The 27,514-nt window shown below is 35.1% G+C and overlaps 1 long non-coding RNA gene across 1 annotated transcript in view; it reads right to left on the bottom strand.

Moving 5' to 3' along the window:
• The window catches only part of LOC140601523 (uncharacterized), a 602,967-nt gene that overhangs the window by 217,860 nt on the left and 357,593 nt on the right, over window positions 1-27,514 (bottom strand). Inside the window, exon 14 of the long non-coding RNA XR_012004538.1 lies at window positions 7,078-7,207. This is a non-coding gene — a long non-coding RNA (uncharacterized lncRNA). The remainder of the gene's footprint in view (window positions 1-7,077; window positions 7,208-27,514) is intronic.

Below are 27,514 nucleotides of genomic sequence, written 5' to 3' on the forward strand. Positions count from 1 at the left end.
GGAACAGAATTACCTGACACCAGCTAATTTGAATTGGGAGACCAAATATTGAAAGGCTAAGAGGATGTTTTGAGCCACATCAATAAACATCTATTGAGCATGTTCTTTTTTCAGCCCTGTGCTAGCAATAGGTTAGATCAAAAAGGAGAGCAGCCCCTCAATTCCTACCCTCAAATGATTTGTAATCCAGAAGAGAATATACATAAAAAGAAAATGAAGTCCCAATCACAATATATTCAGTATCTACCATGGCCTGGACATCTTATATTTGTTATCCCCTACAACCCTAATACAAATCATGTGAAGTAGATAGTACTAGTTCCATTTTACAGATGAGAAAAATGTGTAGAGAGATTAGGACTTGCGTTTTAGTTCATACCAGTAAGTTTATAAAAGGGGGGAGTAATTCCAGATCTGTTAACTCTTAATATTACACAAGCTGTCTGCTATCTTTTGCTTCTCTCTAGACATCTATGGAACTCAATTTCTTGTCATCAGAATACAGACGCTGAACTAGACTCAGTGGCTGAGATTTAGAATTACCTGAAGTTTTTATGAAGAAACAGATGCTGGGACCCTACCCTGGAGATTCTATTTCATCAGATGTAAATTAGTAAAATTCCCCAGAACTGGCATTTTACAAGTGGCTCCAGATGATGCCCACACAACTAGTCTAAACAATAAATACTTAGGAATCAGTGAAAAAGTACCACAAGCATCCTACAAAACTGTCCAGGGACCAGAAGCATCACCTTCACTTGGAAGTTGATCGGGAATGCAGAAATGCAGATGTACTAAGGCAGACTACCTATTTTAATGATGATTCTTTTACAGTTAAGTTGTATAGTCCTCACTCTAAAACCTATAGAGATCCTCAAAAGAAAAAAAAGTTAAAAGTGAACAAAAACCTCCTAATTGATAAAAAAACTAATGGAGAAAGCAGTACTAACGTTAGATAGGATTTGGATTAGCAGATGGGAAGGGGAAAAGCATGTGGAATTTAGGAGAATAGTAACACTAAAAACACAGAATGGACCTAAACTCAGAGATTCACAGGCGGGTAGATAAATTTGAAAGGAAATTTTTATATTCAACCTCTCCTGCAGAATCCAGCCTAAATGCCTTTGGCAAGTCTCCTGTTCTTCAGATCCTTATCTGTGGAATAAGAATATAAAATGAAATTCCTGATTCTGCTTCCAACACTGCAGGCATGGTTGGAGTCTCCCATTGGTGACCCATTTTCAAGGGAAAGTGGTTCTTTAGAGACCACTTCCTTGCCATGCCCAAGCAGTCTGATATGCTGTGGAATAGCAGAGATGGTTTCAGCAACACTAAATGAAAACCTAATTTCCCTTCTAATTTTGGCACAGAAAGAGCCTCTGCCAACATTGCTGACTGGCTACGAAATGATGGCTGGTGTCAGCTCAACTGATAGGGGCAGGAGGGCAACAGAACACACCATATGAGAAGGCACTAACCTCTGTTCCTTGGCCTGGATGCAGTAAAGCTAAGACAGGAATCAGCTGAAACACTCTCCTGGTGGGTGGAAGCACAGACGGCAACAAGCCAGCATCTTGGTAAAGAGCAGGAGCACCTGCACACAATGAAGTCCAGGTGCCACCCCCAGGAAAGGGGTAGCGGACTTGGAGTAATGATCCTAAGGCCAGAGGGCAGAGGTGCAAACAAAAGGCTACCCTCTGAAAGTTCAATAGGTTCACAAGGAGCCCCCCATCCAAACAGGATGCCCACAGGTGGGGGTGAGGGGTGGGACACATCTAGGCTCTACACTAGGAGGGACAGTAGCTTCCTCTCTGCAGTGGAATCCCGAAGGGTGCAGAGCGGCAGGTAGGGCTCAAGCACAGGTAGTGTGGGCTCGCTTCAGTGCCCTCTTCAGGAGGACCTGCAGCTGGAACTTCTCCCCACACACCCAAAACACTGACTGCCTTTTCACGTCGTTCAGTTACTTTTCCACATTCTTTTTGTATAACAAATAAATGGTTTTGTATGTTTTTTAAATCCTTGGGCATAAGTTGACTCATGTCAATTAATCAAATATCACCTGAATTTAATGTGAAAAGAATCCTGTTTGCCAATGGTTACAACTTGTGGGGTCTTTTATAAAGAGAGAGATGCTGAGGTTAAAATCTAGAAGCACCAATCCAATGCTCTTCTAGAGGTGGACACATAGATATTTTGAACACAGCGAAGTGTCATTAAGAAGTGTATTTTAACCACAGTGTACAGAAGCAGTAACGATTGAAGAGTTGTGATGTACAGAGAGACAAAAGGGGGACAACTGAGGTAGCTTCTATTTTGTCGGTAGCTGTGCACAAAATAATCAGCTCCCAGACTTATATAAATTAGTTCTGCTCTTCCCTTTCTAAACTCCCCAGAGTTGGTAGTATCCCATCGGCTCCTCGGTTTGCTCTTAAATTGTCACTAGAACTTTGGCTCAGAATTACAACCTAATTACAACATAGACATTTGGGGATACTTTTATGTTAAGAATTTGTGCAAATTTAACAAAGGGAAGCAGATGAATTGAAGCAAGGAAAACCACATGAGAAACATAATGTAGATTCAGAGATAAAAAACATTAGGCAATATTCCCGACTTTTTCTCCTTTAGCATGAAGTGTTTATCAAGGCTGCACACTGCAATAATGGTGACTAATGTTGCATGGTATAATGGGAAATGATTGAGTGATATATTAGAGCAGCAGCTACACATCTGAGTGTGTACTTAACAGCTTGGCGATTTTAATACATGCCATAATTACAGATACTAAGCTGGCAGGTTTAGCTAAAAATGGTTAAGAAAGTAATCACTGAAATAAAATGCAACATGGTTAAATCTTTTTAATCTCAATACTACATTCCCCTATTAACACCCAAAATGACTCTGCTGCTCTTCAGCAAAATTATTTCCATGCAGAATTTTACTTAGACCACATAACAATTCTATAGGCATTCTTTTCATTAAAGAACAAAACATTAAGTTCCTTTTACTGGTGGAGCAAACACAGCACTCACATTGGCTTTTTCCACTCGATGTCTTGGAGACTTGATATGACTGTCACCATAAACCCTAATCTGTGCAGCAATATAAATGAGGCTTCACATAGCTTTTATATCCCAGGTCCTATAAAGTAATTGTGTTCTTTTACTGTATAAGGTGAAAGAAAGCCTTTTTCTTCCTTGCAGGGCATCGCTGCACTCATTTTAAACCAATCCTCACTCCTCACTAATCTGTGACAAAGAGGCAGGCATTGGTTTCTTAATTTTAATACCCTGCAAACAATACAGTCTAGTGAAAACAAATTTATTCCAGAAAGTAGAACTTACAGTAAATATCTACTAAACTAATTACATTTACTCAACAATTTTCATTATAAAATTGACATGCAGTATTTGGCAAATATTTCAAACCTAAAAGTGGTTTTAAAATGTCTCAAAAAAAATAAATAAAATGTCTCAAAAAAAAGTCTCAAAAATACAATAATGCTTTAAGATAAATATATAAAATTTTCTGAAAATAGTTATTGATAAAAATACAGTGATAGTATTAAAATATTTAAAACAGTACTGTATTTCTCCAAAAGTTAAAAGTGTAAATATCAGATACACACATATAAAATAGCTCCAATCTGTGACTGTATACTCATCCTCCCTTCCCTAGCCATCATTTCTCCAGGATTGTAGCAATTGCCTAAAGCTTCAGTAATTTGCTATGATTTTTCACATACTTTGAAGCTGCTTCGATGGCACCAATTCTACTTTTAAGATATATTTTTCCTTTGGCACTCCCTTTTCATTGACCACATTTAAACTTTCCAGATAACTCTATCTGATAATAATAGTTGAAATTCATAATTTCCTAGTTGAAATAAATGACCAAGTCTATAACATAGTCCAGGAAAATATTTATATGATTAATTAATATGATGCAGACATTTTAATGAATAGACTTTAGTCTATCTCTTGACTACATTAAAATTACAACCATTCAAAATACACACTAGTTTTAATACACATTTTTGTTTTTAACATCTGAAAGATAGGTATGATTCTATATATCTAAAGGTCAACATATTCAATTCTCATTAAGAACCTATAAGGAACCTACATAAACATTTAATTGTCTACCACCTGGTTAATACCTTGAAAATATTAGTAGCAAAAATATGAGTAACCTAAATTCATAATAAAATTTTTAATCTATGTTTTGTTTATAAAGGGTTGGCAAATCAAAGAAATATGTAAATTGCAGAAAGTATTTTATCACTTTTGGACTTTGCTGATAATTATCTTCACTTACCTATGAAAAAAAAGAAAAGAAATGCATCCAGGACCGTAGCTAATAGCAGAAGCAGAAATAAGATCAAGATAGAGATAAAATACCTCTGAATTCTGGAAGGAGATGCTACTGCTCAGGGTTAAATAGGTAACAGTTGGCAAGTTACCTAAGCTTGGGACTCTTTTATTTATTAGACTGTAGGAAAAATATTATTCAATGTTAAAGAAGCTAAATAGTGATACCCTAGTATTTGAAACTGATCTCATTAGAAGGAAGAATTAGTCTCTTCAATTAAGCTAATCTAATCTTTTAAATTGATCAAAATGATTCCCAGCAGAGCACACGCTAAATGATTACTTGCTTATTGATAACAAGAACTGTAGCTAGAACCTTAGAGACTATCTTTTCACATTAGCTCCATTTAAGCTTTATTGAGTCCGTCGAAATGCTTGCACAAGATACAAAGGGAGAGAGGTAATTGAGATATTACATATTTTGTAGAAGCTATTTTTAGAACTGAGTCAGTTATAAGAAGTATTATATTACTTCATGAGCATTCGAGGAGAAGCTACTGGTTAGAGCAGTACAGTTTATTAAAATTTTTCCCAATAACATACCTTTAGCAGAAGAAAAAATAAATCTTTAATTCCAAGGGTGTTCAGTTGAAGTGTGAAACACCTAACCAAAAGTACAGACTGACTTTGAGTTTTGATGTTTGATCATAAAAACCCATTAGCATTCTATAATTCATCTTTGTATTTTAATATAAGTAGACATATTAGTCCAGGTCCTCTGAGAAGCATATGCCAAAACATGATTAAACATGCAAGAGATTTATTAGGAGAAATGCCTGGGAAGGGAAATGGGAAGGGACCTGAGGGAGGCCAGGAGAGCAGTCAGATCACGTGCTCCTCTTGCTCTTGTGAAGGAGAGAGGGAAGGGAGGGAGATTGAGTAAAAGTCTTAGAACAGTGCAGTTCATGAAAGCTAGTAGAAGTCCTTAATCCGAATCATCTTTCAGAAAAGTCTTCCACTTCCCAGGAAAGGGCCTGCTTTATCTCTGCCCTGCATAGTCATTGACTGGAAATAGTCCAAAGGAAATGTGAGATACAGGCTCACTGGAAGACTATGACCTAATCATAAGATTATAGAATGCATCCCCTCCCCCTGGACTTTACCAAGGCTTCTGTATAATAACAGAGGTTTCCATCTGACAGAAGCAGAAGGTATGGATTCTATTTAAAAAGAAATCTTCAGGGAAACCCAAAGACAACAAGGGAGAAAAAAGAGTGCTTGGGTGGCACAGTTGGTTAAGCATCTGACTCTTGGTTTCAGCTCAGGTCATGATCTCAGAGTTGTGAGATTAAGCCTCAACATCATGGCCCACACTTAGTCCAAGTCTGCTTGAAATTCTCTCTCCCTCTGTCCTTCTGTCTCATGCGTTCTCTCTCAAAAATAAATAAATCTTAAAAAAAAAAGAAAAAGAAATTGAAACCTTCTATATTTACATATTTAACAGACATTAAAGATAGCCAAATTCCTAGCCAGATTAACATAAACCCTCCCACAAAAGGCCTGTTTACCTCAGTTACTATTATTCAATATATCCTGCCTGGCTTTTAACAAAACAGTAGAAGCTATTCTAAAAATTAAAAAAAAAAAGGGATCCCTGGGTGGCGCAGCGGTTTAGCGCCTGCCTTTGGCCCAGGGCGCGATCCTGGAGACTCAGGATCGAATCCCACGTCGGGCTCCCAGTGCATGGAGCCTGCTTCTCCCTCTGCCTATGTCTCTGTCTCTCTCTCTCTGTCTCTCTTTCTGTCTCTCTATCATAAATAAATTTTAAAAAATTAAAAGTAAATAAATAAAAGTTAAAAAAAAAAAAAAAAAACTGTGCTTGGGACTCCTGGGTGGCTCTGCAGTTGAGCATCTGCCTTTGGCTCAGGTCATGATCTTGGAGTCCTGGGATAGAGTCCTACATTAGGCTCCCCTTGGCGAGCCTGCTTCTCCTTCTGCCTATATCTCTGCCTCTCTCTCTGTCTCTCATGAATAAGTACATAAAATCCTTAGAGGGAAAAAGAAGGAAGAGGAGGGGAGGGGAGGGGACGGGAAGGGAGGGGAGCGGAAGCGAAAGAAGAGAAGAGGAAAAGAACTATGTGAAGAGACAGAGAAGAAACAAAAAATTCAGATATGATAGAGGTTTTGAAATTTATTAGGCCACGTATTTAAAATAACCATGATTAATATGCAAGAGCTCTAACAGAAAGAGTGGAGATCACGCAAGAAAAGTTGGGTAATGTAAGCAGAGATTGAAACTCTGAATCAAAAGGAAATTAACAACATTGTAGTGAAATGAAAAATTATTGTGATGGGCTCACCAGTAGACTGGACATAGCCAAGGAAAGAAACAATGAGCTTGAATGTATGTCAACTGAAACTTCCCAAACTGGTTTTAATGCATATTTCCAAACTGTCCCCCAAAGTGGTTGTATCAATTCACATTTTTCATTAGCAGAATGTATATGTGCAATTCCTTATACTTTCACTCAAACTGGGTATCCATACTTAAAAAAAATAAATTATTGACTACCTAGGCATTCTGTTCCTGATGGCTTGGTGCCTAAAGTACATATGATAAAGGTTTGTCATTTTATCCAGATTGATGATAAATATTGAATAGGATTGGATTTATTATAGTACCCTAAAGCAGGATATTTCAAATTTTTTTCTGTTATTTAAAATAAGAAATAGGGGCGCCTGGGTGGCTCAGTGGTTTGGTACCTGCCTTCGGCCCAGTGCATGATCCTGAAGACCCAGTATCAAGTCCCGCGTCGGGCTCCCTGCATGGAGCCTACTTCTCCCTCTGCTTATGTCTCTGCCTCTCTCTGTGTCTCTCATGAATAAATAAATAAAATCTTTAAAAATAAATAAAATAAGAAATATATTTTACTATGTGATAGAGAAAGCATACACAGACACACACAAACCTTAAACAAGGGTTATATAAAATAGACTTACTATGTGTCTGACATTCTGGTGTTTTCTACTTTAATCTCATCTTCTCATCTAAGCTATTTAAAAAATTATTTTTGAGCCCACCTCAATTAATTATATCACATATTAATTGAGGAAAAATACAAGTGACTTCTCCCCAGTTTTAACTTTTCTGAGCTATCATGTGCACTCAATAAAATAGAATTTTAAGTGTACTGTTTAACAATTAAGTTTTGACAAATGTATGTGCTGAATAACCACCTCCCCAATCAAGATAGAGAACATCTGTCACCTCTTTGCAATCAATACGCAAACTCATCTCGGTACCAAGCAACCACTGATCTAATTCAATCACCATAAATTAGGTTTGACTGCTTTAGATCTTTGTACAATTGGAACCACAGAGTCTGAACAGTTTTGTATCTAACTTCTTTCACTCAACATGATATCTGTAAGATTTATCCATGAATATCGGCAGCCTATTCATTTTATTTGCTGAATATTATTTCAGTGTATGAAAACAGCACATCTTGCTTATCCATTCACCTGTTGAGACACATTCTCCCCTCCTCAGTCTTTGGTTATTATGAATAAAGGTGCTGTAAAAATTTATGTATCTTTTTGTGGGTGTATGTTTTAATTTATTTTGGATAATTACTTAGGAATGATACTGCTAGATTGTAGGGAAGTCTAATTTTTTTCATATTTGATGCCTTGGCATCTTTGCCCCAAATCAACTGACCATAGCATGTGGGTCTATTTCTATATCCTCTGTTCTATTCCCCTTATCTATTTAAAAAATATTTATTCCTATACCATATTTAAATACTGTAGCTTTTTAATAAGTGATCTCCAACACTGTTTTCCTTTTCCATAGCTGTTTGGCTATTCTAGGTTCTTTGTATTTCTATATAGGATGTAAAGTCAGCTTGTCAATTTCTACCAAAAAGTCTGCTGGGATTTTGAATGCAATTGCATTGAAATGTCAAAAGATGATGAGACTACACTCAATATCTGAAATAAAAAGACAATGATACATTTATTTTAAAAATTTAGAAAAACTATTTTTCTAATCTTCTCAAGTTTATCAAATATTAAACCCCAAGTGTATTAGTTACTAGGGCTGCTGAAAGAAAGAGAAAAGAAAGAAAAGAAAGAAAAGAAAGAAAGAAAGAAAGAAAGAAGAAAAAGGAAAAGAAAAGAAAAGAAAAAAGAAAAGAAAAGAAAAAAGAAAAAAAGAAAAGAAAAAATCACAACTATCTGGGATTGTTAAAAGCATAGGAATTTATTGTGTCACAGTTCTCAAAGCTAAAGTCTGAAATCAAGGGATCAGTAAATCCATGCTCCCTTTGCGATTTGCTAGAATCCTTTCTTGCCTCTTCCTAGTTTCTGGAGGCAGCCACCAGCAGTCCTGAGCATTCTCTGGCTTGTAGCTATGTACCTTCAATCTTTCTCCCTCATCACTTGGCATTCATTCCTGTGTGTCTATCTCCATGTCACTGATCCACTGAACTAGTGCAAACCAGTTCTGGTGGCCACTTGTTATCATGGCTGAGGAATAAAGTCTTTCTCTAACATTATAGAAACTTTTCTCAGAATTTATAAATTTGGAGAAAATAATTTTAATAATATTGAATATTTATCCAGGAATGTGGATATATAAAATTATTTAAGTGTTCTTTAATTTCTCTCAGTAATGTTTTACATACTCTCTGGATTTTATTCCAAGAAGTAATTCATCAAGGCCAATTTCTCCCCAATACCCCTTAAGTCATTTAACAAAATCCTAAATCCATTTACATGTGCATGTGTCATTCTATATATTTCTATTTTATCCAGAATAATGTCTTGAGAAACTACAAAAATAATTCGAGAAATCTCCTATGAAGTAGAAACTTCAGGGAGTCAAAGGACAGGTATCAGTTATATAGTAAATAGCCAACTATAGATGTTAATTGATGAAAGGGAAGGCAAGGACAGATATTTCAAATGTATCCCATACCTTCAAGCCTATTCCATATCTGTATTTTGTTACTTATTTAGATAATAGCAAAAAGTTTAAATCATTAAGTTGAAATTCATATATTTCTTCCCCAATCCTCATCTGGAAGTAATAATAAATAAAGTAATAAGTCATCTAACTGCAAGAAATAATAGAAGCCAAGTTTTGCATAACATTCCCAGAATAATGCAAATGATACTGAATGCTTCTTTCTCTTCAAAATGCCAATTCTGCTTTTATATTTAATTTGAAGCATTTTAATGCTAGAAAAGGGCATTTGGAATTTTCTACTCAAATATATCTTGTTGAATTTCTTTAGTTAATATAATTTAACAAAATACAGGTCATTCATTTCAGTTGAGGGGAAAGCCTAGGCAGTGATCATTACTCATTCCATACTTATATGATAAACTACTCAGTTCTAATTGTGGTAACAATTGACTATTTGCAATGTAAGAATACTTATAAGTGCAGGTAATACTGAATTTAACTGTAGCCAACAAATATGAGCTGAATAATTTTACTGTAATTTTGTTTCCTTTTTTCACTTTGATCACTGTGATGCTCAGAATATAACTCATAATTGCATACATCTTTCAGAACAATGGTATCCAAACTATTTAAACCCATACTTTGGTTTACAAAAAATACCAATCCTTTCATATAAAGCATAGTTAATTATTTAAGCATATATATGTATATATTTAATATATATTTATGTTTTTGTATTTTTGTATGTGCATATTTATACACATATGCACATAAATTTTGGACATTATAATACAGACACAAAAATAGAAAACTAGGACAGAATAAGTATGTAAATCACAACTTCAGTATTTTCTTCCCATACTCTAATGGATTGTCTTATATATATATCTCATTGTGGACATTATTGCTTGAGAGGATGATTGTTATTAGTGGATAAAAGTCAACACATAGTCAAGATGCTGGTTAACTAAGAAAATTTGGGCTAATGGTTTCAGCAGGCATCAGAATCACCCACAGAACTTGTCAAAACACAGATAGTTTAGCTCTATCCTCAGTACTTCTGATGCTATCATTATGAATTAAATATGTTGTACTAATTTCCTATGGTTGCTGAAACACAACAGCACAAATTAATTATCTAATACAGTGTAAAGAATGTATATCTTAAACAACATAGGTTTATTATCTCGCAGTTCTGTAACACTGGTTTCACTGATCTAAATAAAATCAGGGTGTCAGCAGGGTTACATTCTTTCTGGACACTCTAGGGAAGAATCCATTCTCTTGCCTTTTTCCAGCATCTAGAGGTTGCCTGCATTCCTTGTTTCATGACCACATTCCTCCATCTTCAAAGCTGGCAACATATGGCTGAATCATTTTTATGCATTCATTTCTCTGGTTGTTTCTCTTTGGCATTTCTTTTTCCATTTATACAGATCTTTGTGATTATATTGGGCCCACTTGGATGATCCAGGCTTATCTCTCCATCTCAAGGTCAGCTAGCTAGTAACCTAATTCTACCTGCAACCTTCAGATTATTTCTAAAAGCAGTTTTTCATATCCAATGTTTGGCATGCAATAAAAAATAATGAGATACCCAATGCTGTGGGACAACATGAATGAGAGTCAGGGAAACAACAGAAAATAGAAACAGACTTCTAGAGGATTGAGATATTGCAGTTATGAAAAAGATTTTAAAATAAATATACCTGGGGCAGCCCAGGTGGCTCAGCGGTTTAGTGCCACCTTCAGCCCAGGGCCTGATCTTGGAGACCAGGGATTGAGTCCCACATCAGGCTCCCTGAATGGAGCCTGCTTCTCCCTCTGCCTGTGTCTCTGCTTCTCTCTCTCTCTCTGTGTCTCATTAATAAATAAAATCTTTAAAAAAATAAAATAAATAAAATAAAATAGCTATACTTGTATATCCAAGGAGAGAAAGAACAAGATAGGAAATTTTAGTAGATCACTGGGAACTATTTTAAAAAGGAAGACAGCATAATTTAAAAAGAAAAAAAGGAAAAAAAAAGAAAAAAGGATATTTTGGAACTGAAAAATATATAAAAATTAAGAATTCAATAGATGTGATTAAAAGTAGGCTAACAACAACTGACGATATTATTAGTGAAATACTATATAGGAAAGAAAAAGACATCCAGAACGAAAAACAGAGACACAAATGAAAATTACAAAAGAAAAGATTGGAGACCAAAAGGATACAGTGACAAATCTTAATTTAGTGTAATTAAGTTTCTATAAGGAAAGAAATGAGAAAATGGAACAGAAGGGATATTTAAATGATAAATTATTTTTTTTCAATTATAAAATATATCAAGCTAGAGATTCAGGAAGACTTGTGAACCCAATCAAAACTAAAACAAATGTGTAATATACTATGAGATATGAGGTAAGAATGATAGTGAGTCTCAGAAAAGGTCTTTCAATTGAGGTAATACTGAAGCAGGGATCTAAATAAAGAACAGTGAAGCAGTAGATTAGTAGTTGGGCAGACCTTTCCACATAAGAAAGACTGTAAGAGTATATTTGAGGATCACAAGGCAGGGAAGTGTCTCCAAAACAGTGCAAGAGAAGTAGAAAACACTAGTCGGGCCAGAGATACAGGTTATCTCTGGTCTTTGGATTTATTTTGTTAGAATGGTGAGGAAGGAGAAGAGTTATTGGAAGATTTTGTGCAGGAGAGTGCCATGAAGCGATTTAAAATAATATTTTTGGCTGCTGTTGGAATGGACCATAGGAAATACTCAAAGGGGGAAGGAAGAGTTAAAGACTTGCAGGAGTCCTTGTGTGAGATGCTGGTGGTTTGCACTGGAGAACTATTGATGTGCATGGTGAGAGGATTGGGTATATACCTCAACTCTGCTAAGGGTTAATATATAGAATATTTTGATGAAATGTTTGTATCACTCCTAAAAGATACATTTAAAACATATAAATGGAATTAAAGTGAGAAAGCTTAGGGGCAACTTGAATAAAATCTTATTAAAGTGAACTGCAGGAGTTCTAAAAATGTTATTTTACTTGAGTGGCTTCAGATTATTCATTTTGTTTAGTAAAGAACAATAGATCACCTCTTCAGACATGAAACACCAATCTGTTTAATTTGAAATATACTTCAATGGTACATTTCCAATATAGCAGTTGCGTTGAATTATGATCTATTCTAAATTAGTCAATATGAGAAGTTTCACTGCATTACAAGATTTTTCTCAACAACAACAACATTAAAAAGGTGTTTTGAAGATACTGAGTTTCTCATTCTATGAACTCTAGAAATATTGGTCTAGCTCCAGAATGAATGTGTGTTATTGTTGGTGAACTCTCTTTTAAGCTAGAAAATGAGTCCTGGAAGATGTTTTCATAGAGCTACTCTTTTTAAAGTAATAAAATCACCAGGTGTCTGTCTTTGTGTGATATGACATTTTTTTCTCCAATCACATGATTACTCCAGATACTCTTGGAGTTACATTCCAGTTTAAAATGAACATTGGATGAGTCTACACTCATGTTCCAGGTCTGGCAGGAGAATCACCATCCAGGCTGTAATTAAATTTCAGTGAATTGCTGCAGTGAGAGATTATTGAAGCAAACAAGTGAACAGCAGTTAAGTAGTTTCCTTCAAATGATGAAATTACATACATAACTATTAAAGTACATAATCCTAGGATTAACCTCTAACTTTGAGATTCACTTACTCTTTGTCTCTCACCTCAGTGTCTTACTTCATTTTCAAATACAAGCATTTTTAAAAATGATTTTTAAATGGAACTTTTGAGTTCATTATTAAATCTAATTTTAATCCTGTAACAAGATTAATTAACTGATGGAGAATTCAGTTCTTAGGATTCAAAAATAAATTATTGGAAGTTGTTTTCAATAAGAAGGATTAAAAGGTGGGATCTATGAATCTACAGTATGCCTGAATGAGTACAGGAATGGGCTTTTTAAAAAATACGAAATGGAGAAAGCATTGTTAAATAATCATTCCATTGTGGGGAAAGCTTTACAGTTGTAAAGATACACCAAATAGGTTTGTTTGGCTTTGATATTTTTTGGAGGTATTTTTGTTGCCAATGCTGACTTATAAAAGTAATATCTGGAAATACCAGGTCCATTTCCTTGACCTATATCATCTCCTCACTCTCTGAGATAATCATTGCTAATAGTTTAATACACATTTTTTCACGGTATATATATATATATATATATATATATATATATATATATATATATATATAGTTGGGCATGTGATATAAATGTGTTCTTTTCTATCTATCTCAGAAAGGAGAATCAAAAACAGTTCTCATTTACATGGAATGGATAATAGTATACATTTACATTTCTGCTGTAGGGCTACGTTAATTCTCCCACCCTTAGTAATAACATAATTGTCAAGAACTGTGAAAAGTCTGAGATTTTACCCTATTTGCAATCTAACAAGTTAGTCTGCAACTTTTATGGATGCTGGCAGGGGACAGGAGACTCCTGATTCAAAGTCAGATGATTTTATTGCTCACAGCATAGTAAGCTGCACATGACTTGTGTTTGCATTGGTTTTCCTTGTTTTCCAAGTACCATGAGTAAGGTGTGGAATGGCCTAGATAGACCTATACATGCAGTGGGTTTATGTCATGGTGGAGGTACTCTGACCTTTTATCAAACAATGTTCCCAAATGTTTCCCCAGAGCAAGACATAATCTTTATTATACTGGAAAGTAAAAAAAAAGTTGTCTTTAGTTCTAAAGAGAGACACCATCTCTACCTCTATTTCTAAGGTTGTTCACTATACAAACATCCTTGAAAAGAGGACCAGGTTGTTTTTAACATGTATCATGAACATTTTTCATGTCAGGGCATGATTTATGCTATTTGTTTGAAGTGTATGTAATACTCCATTGAATCAGTATATTGGAGTGTATGTGGGGGTGTGTGCATGTGTGTTACAAGAAGTTAAGACATTGCCCAAGATCTCAGTATTCAGAATAACTGAGTCCTGATGCCAAAGCTCATATCTTTAAAATTATGCTACAAATCCTCCCACATTTCATTTGTTAGTTAATTTCTCAATTAAAAAGAAAACAAAGAAAAGCTCCATTGAAAATAGACATGTTGTTTTGCATATTTCTAATTCTTTCCTTTGGATAAATCTCTATAAGCAGAGTTGTCAAGGTAAAGGTTGTTTCAATTCCGATAGTTATTGGAAAAGAAAGACTCCTATCAATGTTATATTTGAGTTCCTATTTCTCTAAACTATGGCTGAGTCTCAGAATTACTGATCTTATTAATTTTGACAACTTGATAGATGCTTAATTAAAAGAATATAAGCTTCTTTTTAAAATTTTAATGCTTTATTTGTGTATCTTTCTTTTTTAAAGAAAGCTATGGATTTGAGAATGCTTGTCTTTATTCTTATTAAATTGTAAAAATCCTAAGGAAAAATCACAATACTTTGTCCCATAGATTGCAAATATATTTTAAAGATTATTGCTTCTCTTTAAAAATTTTGGTGACTTTTTTTACAGATAGTATTTAAGTAATAAGAGAGACATTTACCCGTGACTGTTTAAAAATTTGTCTTCTGACCATGGCATTCTACTTAGAAAGTCTGTAGTCCAGAATTGCTGAAATATTCTTCTCCTTATTCATCTTGTCATAATTTTATTTTTGATGTTAAATTTTAGCCCATAAACTATTTTAATGTGTATATAATAAGTACTCCCCCCACACCAAATGAAGAATTAATTGTCCCAAGATTTAATGAAGAATCTATAAGTGTAACTTTCATTAGTTTCTAATTCTCACCTATATGCTTTTTTTCCCTCTATGTATCATCAATTTTATTTTTGTATTACATATTTGATTTCAAAATTCTTTCTCCAACTGCACCGCACTTCAAATAATTAATCAGCAATTACATGGACTTAGCCCTAAGTGGATATAATTTCATTTCTAAGCCTTAAGTATAAATCCATAGTCCACATTGCTTCTATAAAATATTTCTCCTTCTTTCTTTGATTCATTATATGATTCACTTCTTATTTGGTTTGATTTAAATCTTAAGCATTTCTTTTCAAGATTCCTCTATTGGTATTATACCTTCTGAGTCCCTAAATGACTGATACAGTTTTTCTTTTCTCTCAAAATGAAGAATAGTTTAAATATGCCAAAATTCCTAAATTGTGCTTCTCTAAATACTACTGTTCAATGAGATATTAACATGTTTCAGAAGGGAGGGAGACATTATTGTCATATAAATTTGAGAAAAAGAGAGTTAAGAAATTAAAACTAGTTTGTTGATTTTTTTTAATTTGGTATTATTGCAGAATTTCTCAGAGCTCGTAGTAAATGTGCTGTCCACTTAATAGATATAATATATATTTCTAAAATGTAATCATTCACACATGCCCTTTAATAACAAATACATAACAAGATCTCATGAAAAATAATTGGAATAGTCTGGAAAATACCAGAGTATGGAATTCTAGATACTCTATTCATGAGTATCTAGAATCATAAATTCTTATGGAGAATTTCCTATCAAAATGTCAGGAAAATTAAAATTCTTTGGTTAATCCTACCAATCTGTTAATGAGTTGGGCTCCAATCTTTGTATTGGACCTATCCTTTTCTCTCTGTATCATACCCTTCCATTCATTCATTCATTCATTCGTTCACTTATTCATCCATATTTAATTAGTGCCCACTGTGTTTTAGGAACTCTTTTGGACTTTAGAATAAAGTAGTGAACAAATTAGAAAAAACATCTTGTGGAGGTTGGTGAGGGGCAGTGGGGAGACAGAAAATAAATTAATAAAATACAATTTATCATGAAGAAATAATGGCTATACTATAAAACAGAAAAGGGGCACAGGATGTGTGTGTGTGTGTGTGTGTGTGTGTGTGTGTGTATGGGGGTGAGTTTTCACAGGGTTCCATTTAAATTTTAAATTCGAAAATATTTTGCTGAGAATGTCATGTTTCATTCAAGGGTATAAATGAGCTGAGGGAGCAAGCCATCTAGTTATCTAGATGAACACTGGCATGAAGACCTTCAGGCAGAAAAAACACGGAATTATTTTTTATTCCTTTATGGGTTTGTAACAGCAAACTGGCAATTCAAGCAACACCTTTTTCAAGAAGATAAGTAATTCCTTTAATCAGAAGGACATTTGTCACAAAAAATATGTACATGTCAGCTATAGGAAGGTTTCAGCTACAGTAAGTGACTCTGCCCTCACTGAGAATTCCTTTTTCTATCAGAGTTGCAAATTTTTTTTTTTCCAGTTGCAGTGTCTGCCCTTTGAGAAGTATCCAGCAAACAATCTGAATCTGTCGTTGGAGCACTGCTGATCAAGTGACCCACATTCTTTTTCAGACAGGAACCTCTGATTTCTTCATGTGACACATTTTTGTATTTTCTAAGAAATAGAAGCTACTATTCAAAATGTTAACTTACCTGTACTACTGTAAATGGTTCGTAGGACAAATGCTACAATGATCTTTCAATCTCCAGCCAATGGAGAGAGGTGGCTACTGGCAAAACACCAGTCTGTTGGAAAAGTTAGGGTTATATACTCTCTCTGAAACGTGGTTAACATCAAAGTGAAATAAGTCAGTCAGAGAAAGACAAATATGATCTCACTCATATGTGAAGTTTAAGAAACAAAGTAGATGAACATAGGGGAAGGAAAGGAAAAATAAGATAAAAACAGAGAGGGAGGTAAACCATAAGAGACAACCGTAGAGAACAAACTGAGGGAGGTAGAGGTGAAGAATGAGATTAGTGGGTGATAGGCATTAAAGAGGGCACTCGTTGTGATGAACACTGGGTATTATATGTAAGTAATGAATCACTAAATCTACTCCTGAAACTAATACTGCACTATATGTTAACTAACTTGAATTTAAATAAAAAATATCATAAGCACCACAGAATCCAGAGATTGAGACTGCATGTTGTTATTCATGAATAGGAAATTCAGAGGAGCAAAAGTATGTATTCTTCATCATCTTCACATATTTTCATTTGGCTTATCACTTGGCTTATTTTTTTTTTAATTTTTTTTTATTTATTTTTATTTATTTATGAATAGTCACAGAGAGAGAGAGAGAGAGAGGCAGAGACACAGGCAGAGGGAGAAGCAGGCTCCATGCACCGGGAGCCCGACGTGGGATTCGATCCCGGGTCTCCAGGATCGCGCCCTGGGCCAAAGGCAGGCGCCAAACCGCTGCGCCACCCAGGGATCCCTCACTTGGCTTATTATTTTGGTTTTAGAACCTAAATTAGTACTGTAAAGGGGATAACAGAAGTGTCCTTTGTGTTTGAAATTTAAAATGCTGTTTGTATATGCGTAATGTCAAAGAGAGAGAAGCATTTGAATATGAATTCTAGAATAAAGAGCTAAGTTCTTCTTTTTTAAAAATTTTATTTATTTATTCATGAGACACAGAGAGAGAGACAAGGACATAGGTGAGGGAGAAGGAAGCTCCCTGCAGGAAGCCCGACGCAGAACTAGATTCCAGGACCCTGGGATCACGCCCTGAGCCAAAGGCATTGACACTCAACCACTGAGCCGCCCAGATACCCCTAAGTTCTTCTTTCATGATCATTTTGAAGAAGTACTAATAAATTTGATAATTTAGTATTGAAGATAATTCCAAAAGGAAACTAAATTATCTTAATGTGATTTTTCGTTCTCCCACTCAAGAAATTATTTTCCTTATCAGTTTTATTAAGGAGTAATATATGCAATAAATTTATTCATTTGGAGTGTATAATTTGGTAAGTCTTGTCAATTGTAGATACCAATGAAACCATCACCACGTGATGGAGCAGAATATCCCCAGTGCCCTCAGAAGATCCCTCATGTCCTTTTGCAGTTGCTTTCCTCCTTCCAGCCCTGACCTCAGGTAACCACTGATATGCTTTGTGTCAATTTTAGATTAATTTGAATCTTGTATACCTTTAATTACTGAATATTTACTCTGTTTTTCTTTTGTTCCTTTCACTCACCAGAATGTTTTTGCAAGTCATCCATGATATCAAGAGTTCATTACTTTTCACTGGCAAATAGTATTTTAATTCTCTGTGTATATAACATTCTGTTTATCTGCTGGTAAATGTTTGTATTATTTCTAGTTTTTGGCAATTTCAAATAATGCTGCCATGAACATTCATGAGTCATTTCTCCTGAGACCAGATCAATTTGATTCATTTATAGGATTTAAACTTCACAAATTGAACTACCTGCTTATGTTGCAGAGCTATTTCTGTTAACACTACAAGTTTAAAAATTTCTCAGCTCCATGTGACAGGAAAAACTTTGCATGTGAAGTTGATGATAAAACTTTGTAATGGAATTTCTTCACTGAGTGAAATTTGAAAATATCAAAGAAGAAAGTAGAACTTCAATGTTTTCACCACATTAATAGAAATAAATTATCTAAGAGACAGCAATGGGCAAAGAGGCTGAATTTCTATCCATCACAGAAAAGAAAAGAGGTATATAATATGCATGGCGCCTGTATTATACAAGTTGTATCAACCCTTCAGGGGAACACAGAGATGCAAACTCTGGAATAGCTAAATATCAGCCACATAGGTCATCTGCCATGCTGATAAGGATTATAACAACACCTTCTTTATCAATAAAATGAGATGAAGACTACAAGAAGTTTCCTTGTAGAGAGATGATAGGGAAAGGTGTTTTTAGGGAAATGTAGATGAGCAGCCAATGAGGATATTGTTTAATCTATATAAGCAGAAGAATTCAAGAATGAGTCAACAGTTGTACAAAATAGTAAGATCAGCCGTCCTAATGAAAAGTCACTAATCACAGTCAGTGCCTCTAGAAGAGGAAACAAATATCTCCCTTCTGTGAACTAGAAAATGCTGGTCTCTGTAGCAGTGAGTAGGAAAATGGGACAACCTTTGAGGACAAAGCAAAATGATGTTTAGTCTGGATACTCAAGGTAATTAGACACCAGACCCATGATTCCTAAGCAGTTAATGATGAAAGCATCAGCTAGGAGGAGATTTCTCAGCGGTGAATGACTCAAGACTTCCTTTTATAGAGCAGTGGGAATTCTCAAGCCATACTTCTATCTTGGTTTCTTCTACATTCCCTTTGAATTTTGAGAAATTAGGAATGAACATACGCACAAAGAACTTTCTGCTGAGAATGGAAATAGCAGAGATCGACAGTTGTCTCCTCACATCTCTTCTCCACTTCTTCCTCATAGAAATAGAATTATCTATTTTAGCTATGACATGGCCAACCAGAGCTAAATTCTGGGCAATAGGTTGTTAGCAGAAATGAACTGTGGAATTTCTAACTTATGTCCTAAAAGAAAGGGCATACCTTTTTCACACTCTGCTTCCATCCTGTTGCTTGGAACATGAACATGGTCACACTGCCTCCTGAACCATGGTATAAGACAGACATACAGGAAAGATAAAATAACAGAGCCCTTACATAACTACATGTAACATAGCCTTTATACCAATCTGTTACACGAGAGTATAAAATACTTCTGTTTAGCTTAAATCACTGTTTTAGGTTGTATTACATGCAGCTGAAATAACATCCTAAGTATAATAATACATAAACTTTTAAGTTTGGTACATTATCTGCAATTTCCTGTATTTTCTATAGTAATCAAATATCTGTCCCAAAGGTTCTTAAGTACAAAAATGAAAGCAAGGTAAGCAGGTAAGACCCTTTCCATATAAAAGATTTTTTCTGAGGAATACTGAAAGGAATGTATAACTATAAATTACTAATGGAAGACCTTGCTGGAAAGATAAAGCTGACAACAGTGGAAATATGGGAACTGTGGAACACAACCATGATTGCTTTGCTTTCTGATGTTTTACTCTATATTATAGGGTTTGGGTATATATAAGGCCCAGAAAAATGATAGTGGCATGTACCATCACTATGTTGATTAGCATTGAGTTGATCCTAGACAAATTAACAGCTGCAAATCTTTAAAGAGATCTCATTCAGGAGGTACCTCAGGGGGTTCAGTCAGTTAAGCATCTGACTCCTTATTTCAGCTCAGGTCATGATCCCAGGGTTGAGTTGGAGCCCTAAGTCAGGCTCCATGCCCAGTGGGAGTCTGCTGGAGGTTTTCTCTCGTCCTCTGCCCACCGCCCAACTCTCTCTCTCTCTCTCTTTCTCAAATAAATAAATTTGTCTCTGTCAAATAAATAAAAGGATCTCATTCAGGTTTATTTTTATGTACACCTTTTTTTGGCATACTCATTAAAGACATCTGAACAAAAATGGATACAAAACAATCGTTGTCTGTCTCTTGCAATTGCTGAGTTAGAGTCATGAGTTTTTGATACTGACTAGTACATTGTAGAGTCAGCTTCTCACAATAATGAACACTTGACATTAAATAGTGCTAAAAGCTGAGCAGGAAAGGGTTAGATACCGAGTTACAATTTAGAGTTTTCTTTCTAGAAGGTGTCTATATTTGAATGTCTGAGAAATTTTGATTAGAGTTTTCCCAAGTTGCATTTTGACACCAAGAAGGTGTTTATTAAACACCTGATCCCTGACCTGTTTTATTACTAGTACCATTGCTGTTACTTCTAGCACATAACCTGGGGGTTGACAGGTCAAGAGAGAAAAGGAAAAGGCAGAAGGAAGGAAAGAGGAGAAAATAGGATAATACATATTTTCCTTGATTTACGAAGAGGTTACATCTCATAAACCCATTGTAAATTGAAAATAGCTTTCTTTAAAAGATTTTATTTATTTATTCATAATAGACATAGAGAGAGAGAGAGAGAGAAAGCCAGAGACACAGGCAGAGGAAGAAGCAGGCTCCATGCCAGGAGCCCGACGTGGGACTCGATCCCGGGACTCCAGGATCACGCCCTGGGCCAAAGGCAGGCGCTGAACTGGTGAACCACCCAGGGATCCCCCATAAATTGAAAATATCTTAAGCCAAAATGCATTTAATACACGTAATGTACCAAGCATTATAGCTGAGCCTAGGCCACCTTAAATGTGCTCAGAACACTGAGCAACTGGCCTCAGTTGGGCAGAATCAACCAACACAAAGTCTATTTTGTAACAAAGCACTGAATAGCTCATGTAATTTATTGAATACTATACTGGAAGTGAAAAACAGAATAACTAAAAGAGGACAGAATGGTTGTAAGTATATAGGTTGTTGACCCTTGGGGTCATGTGGCTGACTGGTCAGCATCCCTCTGCCCCTGTACGGTTATGCATATCACTAGTCTGGGAAAGATCAAAATGCATTAGTCAAAGTATAGCTTTTACTGAATGTGTATCACTTTTGCACATCATAAAGTCAATAAAATATAAATTGGGGACTGTCTGTAGTAGAAGAGAATGAAGGGAGAATAAGTGAAAAAAGAGAGCATTTGGAGCCAAACTGTGAGAGGGAAAACATGAAGTTACAAGTTCAGCTTCAACAAAAATAGGTTCACTTACATAAAAACCTTTGCAGATACATGAACTGTACTGGGGCCAGCATTGTGTGCCTCATATCTCTCAGTGACTAAAAGGCTCACTGTGCTGTAAAAATACAAACTAATATCAACACAAGATGAGGTCTGAATCTCTGAGCTAAATACTTCTTTCTTTGGAGTATAACCTGTGCTAGAAATTTTGACAAATTTCCTTTGGCCATTTCTGGTATACTTTCCTAGATTTCCTTGATAAATATGATTAAGAGAAAAAAATAGATGGTATTCATAATGTTACTGAATCTAATGTTCATTTTTTTCATGATATAGGGTTGTCTTTGATAGATTTTACATGGAATTTATCCAGATAGCCTTGATCTCTTTAGTATAAAATGAAGGACCTTGATTCATTGAAGAAGAAAAGTACCTGGGAGTGTATTTAGAGATAATACTAACTGCATTTGGTTGTCATGGAAACTGAAATGTTAAAATGATGATGAAGTGATCGTCCAAAAAAAGAAAGCCACTTGCATGTGCTTGTGTGGTAACTACTCATTTTGACAAACATTTTTTCCTTCTTCTGTAGATTAGCAGCTTTACAAAATTGCTGCTGTGATACATTTTATATTAAGTGTATCTCATACATACTAAGGTTGAACACGTTAGTTTAGAAGTCTTACACTTAGATGAATTAACCCAACATATGTGTGTATGCATCCGTGTATCTGTGTGTTTGTGTTTAAGTGTTAGTTTGTGCACAAAGACATCCCTAGATTGTAAGTGAGTGTTCCAGGCCAGTGGTTTTGGAAGCATCCTCAGTTGGTAGACGACAGGCAGTGATTCAGGGAGGTGACTAGTAGGGAAGAAGGATTATTGTGCTAGCTGGTGATAAAGAGAAATGAATAGAATTAATATCAAGTATTTAAAGTGTTAAGAACTTGACTTTTATATTTGTTTTCTTATTTAGACCTAATAATAACCCTTTAACATTAATAGTGTTCTCATTTTACAAGTAAGGAAACTGAATGTCAGAGATGCTAAATAATTTCCCCAAGGTCATGCATGAATAAGTGTGGAGCCAGGATTTAAATCTATATGGGTCTGTCTTAAAACCCATTCTACTCCTTTGAAAAAATGGCTGACTCTAGCACTTCAGTGGGAAATATGCAAGATGAGCCTGTAGCATCTTGTAGGGCCAGAAAGTAAGAAGGTTTAAAAAAACTAATCATACACACGTACATTAATGAGGGTATGCCAAAAGGATAGAGAACACAGGAACCAACTGGAAGACCTCTCAAAGGCTAAAGCTGGAACAATTTGAGGAGCAAATCAAAGTACTATTGGATTGGGTTAGACTAGATATCTCAAAGCATAAAATAAAGGTCCTTTCACTATACTTTTATAAATGGTGGGATAAATTAATACATTTGAGAGAAGAAACAAACCTCCCATGAAAAATAATTTCAAATTAATTTATAAGTCCTTCATTTTATACTAAAGAGACTCCTATCTCAAAGAAACTCCCCACTCTTTAAGTCTGAGTTGTGCAAGTGACTCCCTTCCAAAGAATACAACATGGAATGGGAGTAAAGGATAGCTTCACAAGGGAGAAAACTGATTCACTGGTGCAACCAGGTAGACAAAGTTAACATCAATGATAAGTCATGTTGATAGTATGTATCCTTGATCAAATATGATTAGAATGATACTACTTTTATGGTCTTCCTCCTCAAAGCCCAAACACATGGTCTAATCATAAAAAAAGAAAAATCAAACAATTAACAATTAAGAGTCACTCTACACAATACTTGAGTGAAAAAAGACATTAGATAGAAGCTAAGGGAAGTTGAATAAAGTACGGATTTTAGTTAATAGTAATGTATTGGTAACAGGTTTCATTAATTGTGACAAATGTACCAACACCCCATGTAAGATGTTATTAATAGGGAAAAGTAGATAGGGGATGTGTTAAAATCTTTATACAATATTTGTAATTTATCTATAAACATAAAATTGTAAATATAAAACATTCTACATTCATTATACCACAACGTAGTCCCTCGTTTATAACTGCTTTTCCTCTTGACATTCATTTTATTAGAATATTACCTAGAAAATTATACAGTGAGGAATATGATTTATGATTGGTCTCTAACCAAACTCTGTATCTCCTAGGGATTTTTCTATATTCTGGGCTTAAAAGAAAAGTAGTAGAATGAGGAACAGTGCATAACAACAAAATGTTTCTTTTTTTTTCTTTTTTTTTTTTTCAAAATGCTTCTTATACTCATTTTCACTTTTGCAAATAGACTATCTTTTCTATCTGCTACTGTATGAATTTTCTTTACCTTGGTATTGATATATGTCAATGTTGCTATCTCTCATTAAAATTATTTGCTGGTAATAACTCCTTTAAAAAAAATCTAACTATGTATGCTCCAATCTGAAATGCACAACCTTTAACATTCCTATTTTAATCAAAAGAGTTGAACGTGAAATAATTCTTATAGGTACAATAGGGGGCTGCCAAGTTTTGGACAAATCTTGATGGTATCCGTCGTACTTTTATTTCTTGAAAACTAGTGTCATTACCAGTAATCCAGGGAACAACAATGAAAAATATTGTGAGACATGTAATCCACCGGTGGCTTCAAGAGGGTGCCAGGTGTCAAAGGGTCAAGTTTTATTAATGTTTGTTGTAGGATCCTCAGGCCGAAGGCTCATGGACTGTTCAGGATATAAGCCAAATTTTCACTTGTACTTATTTTATAAATTTTTAATATTTTATATGATTCAGAGCCTCTTAAGCATGCTTATGTTTTCTCCCAAATAGAATCTCCCTCGTAACACAACAGAATGAAGTTGTCGAGATATTAGATGTAAAGGGACACTGGATGTAGCTTTCAGACTTTTATCACTTAGTAATTAACTGGTTCTCAGTTTCCTTAACTAACAAATAACTTGCTCTGACTTTCAGTATGTTTTTTGGTAGATCAAGTGAAAATAAAACAAACAAAAAATGATGGGATAATTTGAGCAACATGAATGTATCTAGAGGGTATAATGCTAAGTGAAATATGTCAGACTAGGAAGACAAATACCATATGATTCCATTCATAAGTGAAATCTAAAAAAAACAAAAATAAAAACAAATGAATAAATAAAAAGCAGAATCATACTCATAAATAGGATAAATTGAAAGTTGCAAGAGGGGAGGGGGTAAGGAGTTGGGCAAATTGGATGAAGAAGAGAGAGAGATTAGAAGCTCCCAGTTGGAGTAGGTCATGGGAATAAGACACAGCATAATGGATGAAGTCAATGATATTGTAATAGTGATGTAACAGGACAGATGATAGCTACACTTTAGCATAATGCAAACTTGCCAAATCACTAGCATAATGTATAAACTTGTCAAATCACTAAGTTGTACACCTGAATTAATGTAACATTGTATGTCAACTATACCAAAAAAAAAAAAAAAAGACATCCAGACCAATTCAGAAGACTCAAAAAAAAGTCTGATTATTTATAAACCATATACATTAGAGAATTATTCCTTTTATGTTAATGAAAGAAAGTTATGCAGAAAGGAAGTTTGGATTATGGCATGCTTTGCAAAGAATGAATGCAAGCTATACATAAGGACCTGGAAGACCAGTTCTGTCACCTTCTACACATGGCACTGAGATAATCCTTTCTATGGTATATAGATGTATTTTCTATATAACATATTAGTGGATCATACTTGGCCTTGTCTACGTATGTTTGGTGCTATTCCAGCTGTGTGGAGTCTGGCTCCATGTGGAGGTCATGGACAGGCAAAGTCTCAGTTGTTTCCTATCATTTGGGGAGAATAACAAGGAACAGTCAAAGAACCATAGGGAACAGAACAATGTACACAGATAATTGTGTAATGCTGCGGGGTACTAGCATTTTATTTTATAGAGTTGGCCTCTTATAAATTCAACTCTTCCTTTGATCTTCTAGGAAATACTTGGTTTCTCGACACAAGTCCCAAATAAGTAATCAGCTGTTTCTGATTCTCCTTTAATTCAAATTCCACTCTGAGAAGCCCTCAGTCATGCTGTCTGAGGATGGAAGAATTAAAAACAGACACAATACAGTAGTGAAAAGGTTTCTAGACATCTCTGAGCTCCTGAGACTAGAGATTGTACCAGGGATTTAGGGGTGGATTAGAGTCCATTCTTTTGAGAAATTGAATTGAAAGAGAGAACAAAGGGAACAGGTCTACACCTGGGGAAATCTCTACCAATCAGAAGTAGGAAGAGGAGCTAGTGAGATAAATCATTGAGACAGGTCAGAGGGGTAGGATAAGATGGGAAATGGAGCAGTGATAGAGCCAGCTCATGGAGGATTGCACATCAGCTAGAACAGCTTTATTTTATTGGATTTCTTTTTAAAATTGCTTTTGAATAAAAGCTTTTACAGATTAAAAAATGCTTGAAAATCAATGGACTAGAAAACCTTCTACCTCTCAATTCTGATTCAAGCATAATTTCCTCTGAGAAATAAAAAACAAAAATAAAAATATGCATTGGCTATACCACTATATTGCAAAATCTAATTTAAATATCTCTTCTTTCCTTTGACTGAATCATACTGTCTGTTTATAGCCTTTATTGCAAAATACATTGTATTTGAAATTCCTCACTGATGAATTGGGAACTATAATTAAATGCATACTGGGAAAACATATTATTTGGAGAGTGGAAAAAATAATTCTCACTTAAATAATGTTGGAGCATAGAAGGTAATTTTATTGGCAACTACTCCCTCCACTCTCAACTACTCAGGAGCTTTGGTAGTTTTTACATCTCATTATATCACAAATATTAACAAGCATAACAACATAATGTATTGTGATATTGTTTTGTCTGGCTTTTGTTTTTGTGTTTTGTTTTCCACTTGATGGAATAGATCTTGGCTAGTAGAACACAGGTTAGTGTGTTGGCCCAGGATTATTTCTTAATTTAATATATCGTTAGCTTATCTCTTTAAACCTTGCACATTTTATCATAGATACCAGCATAAGTGAGGAGCTCTAATCCTTTTGACATTATCCACCTTCCGCTCTGGAAGCCCTGTAGAATTTCTATTTCTTTTCAGAACCAGTGAGGTGAATAGGAATAGGAAATCTTCCAATCTATGAACTGGCATGAGAAGGATAATAACTATTAGGATGCAAATATTTTTGGATTCATGGAGTTCTGTTTCTTCTTGAAATAAAAAATGGGAGCAATTATAATTGTTACGCTGAGTACTTTTCTTTATCTGAACACCTCTGCTTCAATTTCACTCATATTGTGTTTTCAAATTCAGGGCATACTTGGCATCGAGTAGGAAACCTTCAGAGAGTCTAACCTAAACACACCCCTAGAGTGTCCATGCTTGAAAGTGGTACTCTACTCCATCTTTGAAAAATTGATACAAGTAGATATTCTAGGATCTTAGTTGTCATACGTGCTGTATATGGTTCATGAACCCCTCTTTTCACACAAGTACAGATAGAAAAGCCAAAGTGGCTCTGGCCAAGTTCCAAGAACATTTCAGTGTTCTTCAAAGCCACTTGGAAATGGACTTCAGTAATGCAAATGTCAGATTATCTGTGACTAGAACTAAGCAAGATAAATACAGCCTTTACACAGCAACTAATCAAATTGGTTCCCTTTTTCTTTCTACTTCATGAAAGGCATATTCTTAAGGGCTGCTTAGCTCCCAGGCACCTTGGTTTTTGTTTTGTGGGCAATT

Source organism: Canis lupus, chromosome 12 (assembly GCF_048164855.1).
Source record: "Canis lupus baileyi chromosome 12, mCanLup2.hap1, whole genome shotgun sequence".
Lineage (NCBI taxonomy): Eukaryota > Metazoa > Chordata > Mammalia > Carnivora > Canidae > Canis > Canis lupus.